Consider the following 12,737-nt stretch of genomic DNA (forward strand, 5'->3'; position numbering starts at 1 on the left):
TTCCCTACAATTACCTCCACTTTTAGAGGAAGGAGGATACGAAGTACGTTGCCCAAAGTCCCTCAGCCTATACCAGCAGGCACAACCAGCCAACTCCATTCTGCACTTGTGAGAGCAGTGTGCCTCACGCCATCCTCCCTGGTAGATCATGCTCTAAGCATCTCTACCAACAGATAATGGCACAAGGATTCAGCAAGTCTCAGTGCCTTGCCAAGGTCACACCATCAGACCTTAACTTCCCTGAATCTACTGCTGGTTTTTTCTGTGAAATCATGGTACTCTGTAAAGCTTTATGACCAGAATGGCAGACATCACCATGGAAAAGCCAAAAACTGCCCTTCCCAGCCTTGGTCATCCCCTGTGTAGGAGAGGAGATGTTAAAAAATCAACTCATTCACAGAAAAACAAAGTAATACTACATTCTACGTAGGTTTATAAACACCCAGTATGAGACAGCTAGAGACAGGAGGATAATTCCAGATGCATAATGAACAAACAGTAAATTTCATAGTGTGGGCCTTGTTTATACTTCTGCCATCAACTTTAATGATGAGCCTATTTATGCTAAACTTCACTACATTATCGGAGTCATTAGTGCCTGTAAGTGAGTGATAATGTGCTTGAAACTTCCACAAGTACGTGGGGCTTTCTCTGAGCCTACATTTCAATGTTGGGAGATGCAGGGCCATGAGTACTTGCATACGAACACCTAGCACAACTATTTGGTATTATGCCCCAGAAAGCAGCGCACCGGCCAAACAAGTTTGGGAATATGAGTTAAAGAGAGCAAAACAGATGTATTTAACCTCAAAATCTGTAACATAGTATAAAACGTTAATATGTCCTTTCTCCAAGATGGAACACATCATGTCACATTTTCTGAACACTAACCAAAGAAATTTGCTTCAAAAGAGGACCTATCTGATTATTAGTCTATTGAAACACCAGTGTAATGGATGTCAAATCAAAGAACTGTAGCAAAGCCAGTATTTAAGTATAGCAAAGAATAAACGGAATATGCATTGGTTCATCACTTAGCATTAGCCATGTGTATATTTGGGCCTGGCCAAGTTATCTGTCCTCACGTGCAGGTCTTCCTAAGGATATGCATGTTACCAAGAATGCACACCTCTGCAAATGTAAAGTCCTAACAGAAAAGGACTCAATAAAGTTAAAATCAAAGCTTCAGCAAAGAACCTCAAAACTTTGCATGAGTGTTTCCCCTCTGTCAGTGTGAGCCTGAAGTTTCACGTAACCTCAAGTATCCCTACACCTTTACCCGCTGACTAGGAAAGCACCGCATCACTAGATCCTAAAAGGAAGTACACGTTAAAGATTCCAGTCACCATCAGCATTTTCCCCAGAGATGAACCACGTTATTAGCAGACAAGCTACGTGCAACCTCAATGAGTCCTGAAAGATAATCAACACAACAGCCAACACTGGACCTTACAAGCAGCTCAGAATGGGGCCAGTTGGAATGGGGCACTAGGACATTCTCACATGACAGACCTAAGCACCTTCTGACAGTGTCCCCACATCAGAGAGGTCCTCCCAACCACCTACATGAGGTTACCCTCCCAGTGGCTCTCCAGCCCATCTCCCTGTTGCTGTCTCCTACAGCACTTACCGTCTAATACTGTCTTATTATTTTTCTTTTTTATTGCCTGTCTCCTCCCTCTAGACTATATGTTCCATGAGGTCAGGAACACATCTGTCACATTCATCACCATAGCCCCCATGGAACAATACTTGCCACCGAGCAATCACTCACCAAATACCTGCTGCACACTGAATGAATGTTCTGCTTTCAGGAAACCTTGATTCAGGGGACCAGATCCCTTGCCTTGGGGAATGACAGTCCTGTTTTAATTTCCTGTCCCAACTTGACACAATTATCATGCCTCCTTACACTCCTCTCAGCCCCAACCTAACCCAGGGCAAAAGAAGTAAAGAAACAAGGGGGCAGGGTAAAGGAGGCAGAGCTCTGGTGTAGACATGACATCACATGTACCCTTGGGCTCATACCCTATGCAGAAGGTCACGTGCTTCAAGGTGAACCGAGTGGTAACACACCCTATGAAAGGAGCTCTTTCCTAGCTTCTTACACCAGAGCAGACAATGCCTAGCATTTGTACCAGCCCTCCGGCCACAAGGAGTTTGTCAAAGCCTTTAAACATTGGAGAGGACCCCTCTCTGTGCCTTTTCTTGCATTGGGCATACTTTATTGCCATTCCTGCCCAAAGCCCCTTCTAAAGAATGTGAATCGCTCAAACATCCTGTAAGGTCTGAGTGCCCCCTCACCCAGTCTTGGCCAGCTGAGTAAAGAAATGGCCACAAGGTCACAGACGGCCAACCTGCTGACTGACCAGTGGCCGATCAGCTCATAATCTCCTGAGAGATTATTTAAGGGCCACAGAGACCATCATCCACAGGTTGTGGGCAATAGAACTGTGAGGTCTTGACAAATCAGAACGTGCAATATTGGCTGATAAATGAGCAGAAGCAAACCAATCCAAATACAATGGAGATGGAGAAAGCAGTAATGAGATACTGTGCGTGGCTTCTGTAGTAAAGAAACTTGCAAAGCCAGGCCCCACCCTTGCAGACGTGACAAGAGACGCTCTCCACTCCTAGCAGATGCCTAACTCCAACTCACCTGAGGTCTGAGCAGTTTTCATTTCCTGTATCTGTGAGTTTGCTCCTCATCCAGCCACATATACCCTCTTCACTTCAAGTAGCCTGTGTGGCCTTTCCTACCTCGCAGTCAAATCTTGGATGGAACACATGCTTTGGGGCTAAGATGCATTTGACATCTTGTTCCTTTATCTGTGTTCTCAGGGCTATCCCCATAAATTCTGTTTTCCACCCTTCCTTCATGGCCCTGCTATAATGCTACCTGTTGTTTTTTAGAATTTATTTTATTGAATTATAGTTGATATACAATGTTGTGTTCATTTCTACTGTACAGCAAAGTGATTCAGTTATATATATATATATATATATTTATTCTTATTCATATTCTTTTCCATTATGGTTTATTACAGGATATTGAATATAGCTCTCCATGTTATGCGGTAGTACCTTGTTGTTTATCCACCTTATATATAATTGTTTGCATCGGCTAATGCCATACTCCCAATCCATACCTCCCCCACCCCTTCCCCCTTAGCAAACACAGGTCTCTTCTCTTTGTCTGTGAGTCTGTTTCTATTTTGTAGATAAGTTCATTTGTGCCATATTTCACATTCCACATGTAAGTGATATCATATGGTATTTGTCTTCCTCTTTCTGACTTCACTTAGTATAATAATCTCTAGGTCTATCCATGTTGCTGTAAATGGCATTATTCCATTCATTTTTATGGCTGAGTAATATTCCATTGTGTGTATAAGTGTGTGTGTATATATATACATGTTCCACTGTGTGTGTGTGTGTATATATATATACACACATTGTGGTTGTGTGTGCGTATATATATATTTCATTCTGTGTGTGATAATATATCACATCTTCTTTATGCATTCATCTGTGGATGGACATGTTTCCATGTCTTGGCTATTGTAAATAGTGATGCTGTGAACAACGTAGGGGTGCATGTATCTTTTCGAATTATAGTTTTGTCTGTTTATAGGCCCAGTAGTGGGATTGCAGGATCATATGGTACCTCTATTTTTTAGTTTTTGTTTTCCATGGTGGCTGCACCAACTTACGTTTCCTCCAACAGTGTAGGAAGGTCTCCTTTTCTCCACACCCTCTCCAGCACTTGTTATTTCCGAACTGTTCTTTAACGTCTTTTTTGAGCCCTAGTAGAAGGAACACAACCCCTTAAAAACTCAGGCATGCTCTCTGACTCCATGTGATACCCACTGAAATTCCTCCCCTATGTGTTGAGCATCTACTATGTGCTCTGTCAGGTTCTGGGAATATGAAGAGGAAGGAGACACAGTCTCTGACCACAAGGAGCTCCTAGTAGGATGAAAAGGAACCAGCACATCAACATAAATTACAGCACACAGTGTGAAGAACTAAACAGAGCAACAGGGCTGAAAGCCCTGAGATTGCTTGTGTAGGTTCAGGGTCAGAACTGGTGCCTTGGAGCTTCAAGATGGCAGAAGAGTAAGACGTGGAGATCACCTTCCTCCCCACAAATACATCAGAAATACATCTACATGTGTAACAACTCCTACAGAACACCTACTGAACGCTGGCAGAAGAACTCAGATCTCCCAAAAGGCAAGAAACTCCCCACGTACCTGGGTAGGGCAAAAGAAAAAACAGAGACAAAAGAATAGGGACAGGACCTGCACCTCTGGGAAGGAGCTGTGAAGGAGGAAAGGTTTCCACACACTGGAAGCCCCTTCACTGGCGGAGACAGCGGGTGGGCAGGGAGGAAGCTTCAGAACCACAGAGGAGAGCACAGCCACAGGGGTGCGGAGGGCAAAGCGGAGAGGTTCCCGCACGGAGGATCGGTGCCAACCAGCACTCACCAGCCAGAGAGGCTCGTCTGCTCACCCACCGGGACGGGCGGGGTCTGGGAGCTGAGGCTCGGGCTTCGGAGGTCGGATCCCAGGGAGAGGACTGGGTTGACGGCGGGAACTCAGCCTGAAGGGGCTAGTGCGCCACAGATAGCCAGGAGGGAGTCCGGGAAAAGGTCTGGAGCTGCCGAAGAGGCAAGAGACTCTTTCTTGCCTCTTTGCTTCCTGGTGCGCGAGGAGAGGAGATTCAGAGCGCCACCTAAATGAGCTCCAGAGACGGGCGCGAGCCGCGGCTATCAGCGAGGACCCCAGAGACGGGCATGAGATGCTAAGGCTGCTGCTGCCGCCACCAAGAAGCCTGTGTGCGAGCACAGGTCACTAACCACACCTCCCTTCCGGGGAGCCTGTGCAACCTGCCACTGCCAGGGTCCCGGAATCCATGGACAACTTCCCCGGGAGAACGTACGGCGCGCCTCGGGCTGCTGCAACGTCACGACGGTGTCTGCCGCCGCAGGCCCGCCCCGCACTCCGTGCCCCTCCCTCCCCCCCGGCCTGAGTGCGCCAGAGCCCCCGAGGCAGCGGCTCCTTTAACCCCGTCCTGTCTGAGCGAAGAACAGACGCCCTCCGGCCACCTACACACAGGGGCGGAGCTAAATCCAAAGCTGAACCCCTGGAGCTGTGTTAACGAAGAAGAGAAAGGGAAATCTCTCCCAACAGCCTCAGGAGCAGCGGGTTAAATCTCCACAAGCAACTTGATGCACCCTGCATCTGTGGAATACCTGAATAGACAATGAATCATCCCAAATGGAGGAGGTGGACTTTATAGCAATGATATATTTTTTTTCCCTTTTTCTCTTTTTGTGAGTGTGTATGTGTATGCTTCTGTGTGTGATATTGTCTGTATAGTTTTGCTTTTACCATTTGTCCTAGGGTTCTATCTGTCCGTTTTTGTTGTTGTTGTTGTTTTTGCGGTACGCAGGCCTCTCACTGTTGTGACCTCTCCCATTGCAGAGCACAGGCTCCAGACGCGCAGGCTTAGCGGCCATGGCTTACGGGCCCAGCCGCTCCGCGGCATGTGGGATCTTCCCAGACCGAGGCATGAACCCGTGTCCCCTGCATCAGCAGGCGGACTGTCAACCACTGCACCAACAGGGAAGCCCTGTTGTTGTTTGTTTTAGTATACTTTTTAGCACTTATCATGGGTGGATTTGTGTTTTGGTTTGGTTGCTCTCTTCCTTCTTTCTCTCTTTTTTTTATTACTTAAAAAAATTACTTTTTATTTTAATAAATTTATTTTATCTTCTTCTTTCTTTCTTTTTATTTCTCTCTTTATTCTGAGCCATGTGGATGACAGGCTCTTGGTGCTCCAGCCAGCTGTAAGGGCTGTGCCTCTGAGGTAGGAGAGCCAAGTTCAGGACACGGGTCCACAAGAGACTTCCCAGCTCCATGTAATATCAAACGGTGAAAATCTCCCAGACATCTCCGTCTCAATGCTAAGACCCAGCTCCACTCAATGACCAGCAAGCTACAGTTCTGGACACCCTATGCCAAACAACTAGCAAGACAGGAACACAACCGTATCCATTAGTCAAGAGGCTGCCTAAAATCATAATTAGGGCACAGACACCCCAAAACACACCACCAGAAGTGGACCTGCCCACCAGAAAGTTAAGATCCAGCCTCATGCACTAGAACACAGGCACTAGTCCCCTCCACCAGGAAGCCAACACAACTCACTGAACCAACTTTAGCCACTGGGGACAGACACCAAAAACAACAGGAACTACAAACCTGCAGCCTGTGAAAAGGAGACCCGAAACACAGTAAGTTAAGCAAAATGAGAAGACAGAGAAACACACAGCAGATGAAGGAGCAAGATAAAAACCCACCAGACCTAACAAATGAAGAGGAAATAGGCAGTCTACCGGAAAAACAGTTCACAATAATGATAGTGAAGATGATCCAAAATCTTGGAAATAGGAGAAATACAAGAAACATTTAACAAGGACCTAGAAGAACTAAAGAGCAAACAAACAGTGAGGAACAACACAATAAATGAAATTAAAAATTCTCTAGAAGGGATCAATAGCAGAATAACTGAGGCAGAAGAACGGATAAGTGACCTGGAAGATAAAATAGTGGAAATAACTACTGCAGAGCAGAATAAAGAAAAAAGAATGAAAAGAATTGAGGACAGTCTCAGAGACCTCTGGGACAACATTAAATGCACCAACGTTCGAATTATAGGGGTCCCAGATGAAGAAGAGAAAAAGAAAGGGACTGAGAAAATATTTGAAGAGATTATAGTTGAAAACTTCCCTAATATGGGAAAGGAAATACATAATCAAGTCCAGGAAGCACAGAGGGTCCCATACAGGATAAATTCAAGGAGAAACACGCCAAGACCCATATTAATCAAACTATCAGATATTCAATACAATGAAAAAATATTAAAAGCGGCAAGGGAAAAATGACAAATAACACACAAGGGAATCCCCATAAGGTTAACAGCTGATTTTTCAGCAGAAACTCTGCAAGCCAGAAGGGAGTGGCAGGACATATTTAAAGTGATGAAGGAGAAAAACCTACAGCCAAGATTACTCTACTCAGCAAGGATCTCATTCAGATTTGATGGAGAAATTAAAACTTTACAGACAAGCAAAAGCTAAGAGAATTCAGCACCACCAAACCAGCTTTACAACAAATACTAAAGGAACTTCTCTAGGCAGGAAACACAAGAGAAGGAAAAGCTAGTACAATAACAAACCCAAAACAATTAAGAAAATGGTAATAGGAACATACATATCGATAATTACCTTAAATGTAAATGGATTAAATGCTCCAACCAAAAGACATAGACTGGCTGAATGGAAACCAAAACAAGACCTGTATATATGCTGTCTATAGGAGACCCACTTCAGACGTAGGGACACATAAGACTGAAAGTGAGGGGATGGAAAAAGATATTGCATGCAAATGGAAATCAAAAGAAAGCTGGAGTAGCAATTCTCATATCAGACAAAATAGGCTTTAAAACAAAGACTATTACAAGAGACAAAGAAGGACACTACATAATGATCAAGGGATCAATCCAAGAAGAAGATATAACAATTGCAAATATTTATGCACCCAACATAGGAGCACCTCAATATATAAGGCAAATACTAACAGCCATAAAAGGAGAAATCAACAGTAACACCATCATAATAGGGGACTTTAACAGCCCACTTTAAAATGGACAGATCATCCAAAATGAAAATAAATAAAGAAACACAAGCTTTAACTGGGTACCTTAAACAAGATGGACTTAATTGACATTTATAGGACATTCCATCCAAAAACAACAAGATACACATTCTTCTCAAGTGCTCATGGAACATTCTCCAGGATAGATCATATCTTGGGTCACAAATCAAGCCTTGGTCAATTTAAGAAAATTGAAATCATATCAAGTATCTTTTCCGACCACAATGCTATGAGACTAGGTATCAATTACAGGAAAAAATCTGTAAAAAATACAAACACATGAAGGATAAACAATACACTACTTAATAACCAGCAGATCACTGAGGAAATCAAAAAATACCTAGAAACAAATGACAATGAAAACACGACGACCCAAAACCTATGGGACACAGCAAAAGCAGTTCTAAGAGGGAAGTTTATAGCAATACAATCCTACCTTAAGAAACAAGAAACATCTCAAATAAACAACCTAACCTTACACCTAAAGCAATTAGAGAAAGAAGAACAAAAAAAACCCAGAGTTAGCAGAAGGAAAGAAATCATAAAGATCAGATCAGAAATAAATGAAAAAGAAATGAAGGAAACGATAGCAAAGGTCAGTAAAACTAAAAGCTGGTTCTTTGAGAAGATAAACAAATTTGATCAACCATTAGCCTGACTCATCAAGAAACAAAGGGAGAAGCCCCAAATCAGTAGAATGAGAAATGAAAAAGGAGAAGTAACAGCTGACACTGCAGAAATACAAAGGGTCATGAGAGATTAATACAAGCAACATATGCCAATAAAATGGACAACCTGGAAGAAATGGACAAATTCTTAGAAATGCACAACATTTCAAGACTGAACCAGGAAGAAACAGAAAATATGAACAGACCAATCACAAGCTCTGAAATTGAAACTGTGATTAAAAATCTTCCAACAAACAAAAGCCCAGGACCAGATGGCTTCACAGGCGAATTCTAGCAAACATTTAGAGAAGAGCTAACACCTATCCTTCTCAAACTCTTCCAAAATATAGCAGAGGGGGGAACACTCCCAAACTCATTCTACGAGGCCACCATCACCCTGACACCAAAACCAGACAAAGATGTCACAAAGAAAGAAAACTACAGGCCAATATCACTGATGAATATGGATGCAAAAATCCTCAACAAAATACTAGCAAACAGAATCCGACAGCACATTAAAAGGATCATACACCATGATCAAGTGGGGTTTATCCCAGGAATGCAAGGATTCTTCCATATACACAAATCAATCAATGTGATACACCGTATTAACAAAATGAAGGAGAAAAACCATATGATCATCTCAATAGATGCAGAGAAAGCCTTTGACAAAATTCAACACCAATTTATGATTAAAAACCCTCCAGAAAATAGACATAGAGGGAATTTTCCTCAACATAATAAAGGCCATATATGACAAACCCACAGCCAACCTCGTCCTCAATGTTGAAAAACTGTAACCATTTCCACTAAGATCAGGAACAAAACAAGGTTGCCCACTCTCACCACCATTATTCAACATTCTTTTGGAAGTTTTAGCCGCAGCAATCAGAGAGGAAAAAGAAATAAAAGGGACCCAAATCGGAAAGGAAGAAGTAAAGCTGTCACTGCAGATGACATGATACTATACATAGAGAATCCTAAAGATGCCACCAGAAAACTACTAGAGCTAATCAATGAATTTGGCAAAGTAACAGGACATAAAATTAATCCACAGAAATCTCTTGCATTCCTATACACTAATGATGAAAAATCTGAAAGAGAAATTAAGAAAACACTCCCATTTACCACTGCAACAAAAAGAATAAAATATCTAGGAATAAACCTACCTAAGGAGACAAAAGACCTGTATGCAGAAAGCTATGACACTGATTCAAGAAATTAAAGATGATACAAATAGATGGAGAGATATACCATGTTCTTGAATTGGAAGAATCAACATTGTGAAAACGACTCTACTACCCAAAGCAATCTACAGATTCAGTGCAATCCCTATCAAACTACCAATGGCATTTTTCACAGAACTAGAAAAAAAATTTCACAATTTGCATGGAAACACAAAAGACCCCGAATAGCCAAAGCAATCTTGAGAAAGAAAAACGGACCTGAAGGAATCAGGCTCCCTGGCTTCAGACTATACTACAAAGCTACAGTAATCAAGACAGTATGGTACTGGCACAGAAACAGAAATATAGATCAATGGAACAGGATAGAAAGCCCAGAGAAAAACTCACACACATATGGTCACCTTATCTTTGATAAAGGAGGCAAGAATATACAGTGGAGAAAAGACAGCCTCTTCAATAAGTGGTGCTGGGAAAAATGGACAGCTACATGTAAAAGAATGACATTAGAACACTCCCTAAGACCATACACAAAAATGAACTCAAACAGATTAAAGCCCTAAATGTAAGGCCAGACACTATAAAACGCTTAGAGGAAATCACAGGCAGAAGACTCTGACATAAATCACAGCAAGATCCTTTTTGACCCACCTCCTAGAGAAATGAAAATAAAAACAAAAATAAACAAATGGGACCTAATGAAACTTCAAAGCTTTTGCACAACAAAGGAAACCATGAACAAGACGTAAAGACAACCCTCAGAATGGGAGAAAATGTTTGCAAATGAAGCAACTAACAAAGGATTAATCTCCAAAATTACAAGCAGCTCATGCAGCTCAATATCAGAAAAACAAACAGCCCAATGCAAAAATGGACAGAAGACCAAAACAGGCATTTCTCCAAAGAAGATATACAGATTGCCAACAAACACATGAAGGAATGCTCAACATCATTAATCATTAGAGAAATGCAAATCAAAACTACAATGAGCTATCATCTCACACCGGTCAGAATGGCCATCATCAAAAAATCTAGAAACAATAAATGCTGGAGAGGGTGTGGAGAAAAGGGAAACCTCTTGCACTGTTGGTGGGAATGTAAATCGATACAGCCACTGTGGAGAACAGTATGGAGGTTCCTTAAAAAACTACAAATAGAACTACCAGATGACCCAACAATCCCACTACTGGGTATATACCCTGAGAAAACCATAATTCAAAAAGAGTCATGTACCAAAATGTTGATTGTAGCTCTATTTACAATAGCCAGGACATGGAAGCAACCTAAGTGTCCATTGACACACGAATGGATAAAGAAGATGTGGCACATATATACAATGGAATATTACTCAGCCATAAAGCGAAATTAAATTGAGTTATTTGTAGTGAAGGAGATGGACCTAGAGTCTGTCATACAGAGTGAAGTTAAGTCAGAAAGAGAAAAACAAATACCCTTTGCTAACATATATATATATATATATATATATATATATATATATATATATAGAATATAAAAAAAAAAAAAAAGGTTCTGAAGAACCTAGGAGCAAGACGGGAATAAAGACGCAGACCTCCTAGAGAATGGACTTGAGGACATGGCAGGGGGATGGGTAAGCTGGGACAAAGTGACACATATATATATATATAGAATCTAAAAAAAAAAAAAAAAGATCATGAAGAACCTAGGGGTAAGATGGGAATAAAGAGAATGGACTTGAGGATACGGGGAGGGGGAAGGGTAAACTGGGACAAAGTGAGAGAGTGGCACGGACATATATACACTAGCAAACGTTAAATAGATAGCTAGTGGGAAGAGGCCGCATAGCACAGGGAGATCAGCTCGGTGCTTTGTGACCACCTAGAGGGGTGGGATAGGGAGGGTTGGAGGGAGGGAGACACGAGGGAAGAGATATGGGGACATATGTATGTGTATAACTGATTCACTTTGTTGTAAAGCAGAAACTAACACACCATTGTAAATCAATTATGAAAAAATCCTAAAGAGGATCAACCCAAAGATACTACACTGATACACATTACAAACAAACAAACAAACAAACAAACAAAAAACTGGTGCCTCTGTGTCTGTAATGAATCCCACATTCAAACGGGCCAAGTCCAGGGAAAGGATTAGTTGCTCATCATATCAAAGCTAAAAGTATATGCCCAACACAGAAATAAATACACTTAGAAATGCTGCTGTCATGTAGACATGGACATGATACATGTTTGTCAAGGCAGATGAAAAATATTTCCTCTCCGTGAGTAAGGACATTCACAAACAGGATCTGAGACAACCCATTAATGACACAAGACTAAATGCCACTCTAAATGCAATGTAAACATGTGTTTGATTTATCAGTCAAATATCTTAACCTGCTCAGTGGCATCAAAGGCTGTATTCAAATCATGCTGTGCCCCAAATTTAATCTCTGAATGGTCCTCCCTTTCACCATGCCCATTAAAATTATTATTGCATTTATCTTTAAATGAGGAAGCACACTTAAATGAATGACAAAAGTAAAATTGGCAAAACACAAAGAGAATGCTCATAACCGCACGGCATTAAAGGATAAAATAGTCCTGATCAAGAGTTTTCTATATGAGTACAGTTATTATTAGCACTATCTGTCTCACATGGTAAATCAAGAATAATGAAGATATGATACCTATATAGAGTTCCAGAATTCATTGTTTGCTCCTAAAGCCAATATTCCTAAAAGGAATAACCAAGGTAAGCAGTATTAATGAATTGTTGGATTTAGAAGTTTTAAGAAGATTTTAAGATCTAGCAACTTTTATGACAAGCTGCTAATAAAAAAATAAGTTGGCAGTGAAAAGACAGAAGCTGGGTCTAGAGGATTAGCCTGGGGTTAAAGCAAAAAGGCCTATTGGGTTACCATTTGTATTACTAATTTGCTTTGTTCATTTAGGGAATCAATTTGTTGCCATTAAAAGCTTGGGTTTCATATACTTATTTACACACATTTCCTGATGTGAAAGAGCTATGCAGTTTGTAGGAGCTCAGACAAGCTGTCCTCTAATGGTCCAATAGATGCACATGTTCTTAAAATGCACTTGCAAATAGAATGGAAATGCCACCATGCCTACCATTCTCCATAAATGGGAAAAAATCCTGAGCAGTGTTGAAACTTGGTTCAG

The sequence above is a fragment of the Lipotes vexillifer genome, unplaced genomic scaffold, assembly GCF_000442215.2.
Source record: "Lipotes vexillifer unplaced genomic scaffold, Lipotes_vexillifer_v1.1 scaffold100, whole genome shotgun sequence".
Taxonomy (NCBI): domain Eukaryota; kingdom Metazoa; phylum Chordata; class Mammalia; order Artiodactyla; family Lipotidae; genus Lipotes; species Lipotes vexillifer.